The sequence below is a fragment of the Meles meles genome, chromosome 1 (assembly GCF_922984935.1).
Source record: "Meles meles chromosome 1, mMelMel3.1 paternal haplotype, whole genome shotgun sequence".
NCBI classification, from domain to species: Eukaryota; Metazoa; Chordata; class Mammalia; order Carnivora; family Mustelidae; genus Meles; species Meles meles.
In genome coordinates this window covers 105871961-105877560 of record NC_060066.1, presented here as the reverse complement: position 1 = coordinate 105877560, position 5600 = coordinate 105871961, and the positions used below count along the sequence as shown (strand labels likewise).

Sequence of the window (5600 nt, the reverse complement as noted above, 5' to 3'; positions counted from 1 at the left end):
AGGCTCCCTGGGGGCTCAATCTCAGAATCCTGGGATCATGACGTGAGCCAAAGGCAGCCGCTTAACCAACTGAGCCACCCAGGCTCCCCTAGAATAATTAAAGTTTAAAATACTGATAATACCAAGTGAAGATGTGGATCTACAGGAAATCTCAAACATTATTGATGGGAATATAAAATAATGTCATTGCTTTTGAAAAAAAATGTTTGATAGTTTAAGTTATATGTAACACTTACACATGACCAAGTAATTTCAAAAAGTATAAAACTATATTTTCACACAACATCTGTCTGATTTTTTAAAGAACTTTATTCATAATAGCCCAAACTAAAAATAACCCAAGTGTTCATTAAATTGTTAGTGGATTAACACATTGTGGCATATTCACACAACAAAATACTACTCAATAGTAAAAGAATATAAACATAAGGGAATAACCTATTATATATGCAATATTGCAAATTAATTTTAAAGCATTATGCTAAGTAAAAGAAGCCAGGTACAAACACCACATGTTATATGATTCCATAAACTACAGTGTACTATGTAAAGAAAAACAATTATCTAAGGACACTGAAGACTGAGCAAAGCAGGGAGATGTTACAGGTAAGTAAATACTTGCTAGAAGAGAATAATCCTAGGTAAGCTTCCTAGTTTTACCACTCAGAGACTGAGGGCAGACACCATTAGTGCAATGTTGTGCAATTACAATATGGAAGTGATAAGACCTTTTTATTAGACTGATGAACCTCGAAGGGCAGAGTCTGGGGCAATTACACAGCTGAAAAAATTAAGAGGGGGCAGAGTGGAGTGGGGGGGAGGGTCTCTAAAAAAAGAGATAAGATAAGAAACACAGCATTATACCTAATTTGGCTGAAATTGCCATGCACCACATGGAAAAAATTGTAGTTTGAGTTCTGTCAAACTCAACACTCAAAAAAAAAAAAAAAGTCAATATTCTTTGAAAGTATATAACCTAATCTGGAATCTCTACAATGTATAATTCATACACAGAACACAAGTCCAAATTACACAAATTTCAATGAGACTGAAAAATGCCACACTCAAAGAAAAAGACAATCAGTGAAGACAAAACTAGAGATGGATCAAGATGTTGGAATCAGAACAGATTTTAAAGAAGCTACTGTAATTATCTTCATGGATATGGAAATACATTGAAGATGAATAAAAAGACAGATCTCAGCAAAGGAATAGGAGCTATAAAAGAAGAATAAAAAAGAAATTAAAAAGTGAAAAATACAATCTGAAATAAAAATTTCACCTAACGGGATTAACAACGTATTGAAGATAAAGTAAATGAACTTTAAGATGATAAATAATAAATTAGAGAGACAATTAAATGCAAAATATGAACGGACTCATAAAACCTGCAACAATTGAAGATGGTCTAACATATATGCAGTGATAGTACCAGGAAAGAAAAATAAATAAAGGTACAGAATAAATGGATAAAAAAATGTGGCTTATTTCTCTAATTTGGTGAAAAACATAAATGTACAAATTCAAGCTCATTAGAGCACAAGCATAGTAAATGCAAATAAAATAGCACCTATGCATGTACAGTCAAATTTATGCTTAATTTGAAAGTTTTGAAAACAGCCAGAGAAAAACAACATACTAAAAACATACAGAAGAACAAAGTTACTTGAGATCGTCAAGGTAACTCTTCAGTCTCCACTATGTAACACAGAAATATCAGAAATACTAGAAATCTTGTAGATATTTACTGAACAAATAAGAGATTTATTGAGATGTCCAAATGAGGCTATTAATTATTTGAGTTGGCATAGGTAGTGGAAAAAGCACTATAATTGGGGTAGAAGAGCTCAGTTAAGGTTCACATCAACCATCAAGCAACTGAGATTCTGAACAAGTTCCTTAGACTCTCTAATCTGCTTATCTTTAAAATTGAAATAATTGCTCCACAAGGTCATTGTGAAGATGACCTAAGACAATCCACATGAAGAGGTGCCCGGGTGGCTCAGTCTCTTAAAGTGGCTACCTTCAGCGCAAGTGGGATCTCAGGGTCCTGGGACCAAGCCCTGCATTTGGCTCCCTGCTCAGTGGGGAGTCAGCTTGTCCTTCTCCCTCTGCCCCTACCTTGCTCCACCCCGCTTGTGTGCCCACACTCTCTCCCTCTCTCTCCCTCTCAAACAAACCAATGAAATCTTGAAAAAAAAGATGATCCATGTGAAAATGCCTGTTTTTAACATACAGAAATTATAATATTTATAATATTTAGTTGAATCTAAATGATGTTTTATGTTTGAGTATTTCTTACAAAGATACACTGTTTAATTTCTGCAAGGAAAGGCCATAATTTTTGTACCATTTTTCTGTATCAATGGTTTATGGACTAAAAATAATTGTCCAATATAAAGGCAAATTACCTGTTGACATCTGCAAATTTACTTAAATCTTTGAAATCTTGTCCATATGTCCTCTCATGCCCCAGCATGGTGACAGAAATTTTAACTGAATGCTTAAAGTTACTGATTTTGTACAACTGACCACCCACCAGAATTTCCTTACCTGGGCTTTTAAAAATATTTGTTACATTAAGATTTCTAATAAATTGAAATTAATTTTCCTTAATTTATTGTGCATTTCTCATTCATTCCATCTCATTAAACATCACTATGTAATATCTAACTCTAAATAGCTACTAGTATTTTTAACATTTGCACCACAATAAACTTTGATGGTTTAATAGTTGTAGAGTATACTGCAATGTTTAGCTGTACTGCTATTGCATATATAATCAGGACTTTGTAAAGTATACCAAATACACACAAATGTACATTTTTTTTATATAGCAAGATTCAATTTATCTGAGGTAGGCTGTTTTATATAGAAATATCTCGAACATATAGGAATATGTTTTCTTCTTTTATGGATTAATATTTCCAAAAGTGATTCCTTATTTGACAAAGCTTCTAAAACAAATTATGACCTCCTACAAAACTGAAGTGGTTGGAAAGACAAAATATTACTAAATCACCAACAATGGTATGTTTTTATTCCCTGGAATCCAGATATTAAGAAAAAAATAAACTGTACTCTAAGCCATGTTAGGTTGGGATTATTATCTTAATACTGTTAAGAAAATTTTCATTAAGTCATGGATTTTTATGTGGGAAGTACAAGCAGAGAATTATCTTTAGGAAATGGGAGAAAATTGCAACTACTTTTCAAATGTAATCTTGACATTTTGAAAAGTGCAGTAATGGATCTGTCCTCACGGAGACAAATATTTTACCCTTCATTTCCACACCAAAATTCAGCACATTACACCCAGACCTGATCTAGTCTCCATGGTCTGTCTTAGAGGGGTTATATGCTGATAAAGGTATGTCCCAATGAACAGCAAAAATTCACTGAATGTTTCTGTTCTCCACCCTTTCAATTGATACTGACAGTAATCTTTTTTTTTAAACCTCAGGTTTCTCAAGATAAAAATCTGTTTTTATGCAGTAAAATAGATGATTCAGTCAAAAGAAAAAGTTTGTGAGAACTTCAAAGCAACCACAGTCCCTGGGACTGAGAATTAGACCCTATGGCCCCATTCTTCCAGTAGGATACACTTACAGAAATAAACACTATTTAAAAACATCCAGAGTTTGCCTTCGGCTCGGGTCGTGATCTCAGGGTCCTGGGATCGAGTCCCGCGTCGGCTCTCTGCTCGGCAGGGAGCCTGCTTCCCTCTCTCTCTGCCTGCCTCTCTGCCTACCTGTGATCTCTCTCTCTCGCTGTCAAATAAATAAATAAAAATCTATAAAAAAAAAAAAAATCCCCCGCTACGTATGTCAGTATTTTATTTTTTTTCTCCTCTTTGCATTGAGATAATATATACAAAAGTGCTTTACCACCCCGGGGGTCCTGCCCGCCCATTCGCCAGCGCGTCCCTCCGTCCACATGCAACAGGCAGTCCCTCTGGCTGTCCCACTGAATAGCGCCAGCGAAGCCCAAGGCCTGGACTCTTGCTTCCTGGCGGAGGGATCTGTGGCGGCTGAGGCAGGGGCAGTGAAAATAGGTGGAAGCGGTAGCTTTGGCGGTGGTGCCTTGGGTACAGGCAGCTGGTGTGTTGGAGGGCAGCACATAAAGGAGCTGCCACTGGGTGATGCGGTGACCACTGCAGCAGGCTCAGGAGTCAAGTGGGCCCCTGCCCTCAGTCCGTCTTGCCGGACCCGCGCTCCCGAACTCCCCATCTTCTCTGGCTGACCCACCATCACGGAGGCGGCCTCGCTCCCCCTCGCCTGTTCCCAGTCCCTCCTCTGTCCCCGTCCCTGCCTGAGGCCTACCGCCACCTGCCTCCTAAGATGGCTCTGTAGAGAATCCACAAGAATGTCAGTCCCTATCAGGGTGGAGTATTTTTCTTGAAGGGAGACAAACCATAAATGACTCTTAATCTCACAAAACAAACTGGGGGTTGCTGGGGGGAGGTGGGATTGGGAGAGGGGGAGCGGGCTATGGACATTGGGGAGGGGAGGCGAACCATAAGAGACTATGTACTCTGAAAAACAACCTGAGGGTTTTGAAGGGTCAGGGGTGGGAGGTTGGGGCAACCTGAGGGTTTTGAAGGGTCAGGGGTGGGAGGTTGGGGGAACAGGTGGTGGGTAATGGGGAGGGCACGTTTTGCATGGAGCACTGGGTGTTGTGCATAAAGAATGAATACTGTTACACTGAAAAAATAAATAAAATGAAAAAAAAAAAAAAAAGAAAATTCATTTCCCAACAGATTACTCCTTCAAGCCACCTGAGGTTGCATTTACAAAAAGAATTTATCATCCAAATATTAACAGTAATGGCAGCATTGGTCTTGATATTCTCCAATCACAGTGGTCTCCAGCACTATTTCAAAAGTACCCTTGTCCATCTGTTCTCTGTTGTGTGATCCCAATCCAGATGACCCTGTAGTGCCTGAGATTGCTGGTATCTACAAAACAGAGAAAAGTACAACAGAAGAGCTGGCGAAGGGACTCAGAAGTATGTAATGTAGTTAAAGAAATTATTGGATAACCTCTACAAATAAAGATAGGGGAACTCTGAAAGAGAAAGTCCTTTTGATTTCCATGTGACTGCTTTCTATGAGCCCATGCCTCATATTCCCCTGTGCACATGTTTACCTGATATGGCAGTGCTGCGTGTTGTACATACTTGGAACAACAAACTAGAAATACTGTACTTCTGTACCAACATTGCCTCCTAGCAGAGAAGTATGTGTGTGTGACAAGTCACTTCTCCAGGCGTAACATAGATGTGAGACTAAAAGTTTTCCTTACTGACTTGAATTTGGATAAAGACAAGGTGAGGGGTGGTGGGTATGGTGTGTGCTTGGATGGGGAAGAAAAGCTCCACTGACCTGTAGGAGATTGTTTTAGGTGAATCCCTTTAAACTCAGAACAGTTATGAAAAGCAAGGGGAAGAACACGAAGCTATTTTTGCATTCATGTTTTTCTGAAGGACCTACATATTAGGTGAAATTTATGACCAACCAGATGAAACTCTACCCACATCCTGTACTTTAAGGTCTAAGTTTAACTGGTCAACATTTAAATGGATTGGAGCTATTAGTACAT

The 5600-nt window shown here is 38.5% G+C and overlaps 1 pseudogene; it reads left to right on the top strand.

Annotated features, from left to right (window-relative positions):
* The first annotated feature begins 3936 nt into the window (after positions 1–3936).
* Positions 3937–5020, top strand: LOC123948664 (annotated as a pseudogene).
* The last annotated feature ends 580 nt before the right edge of the window (positions 5021–5600 follow it).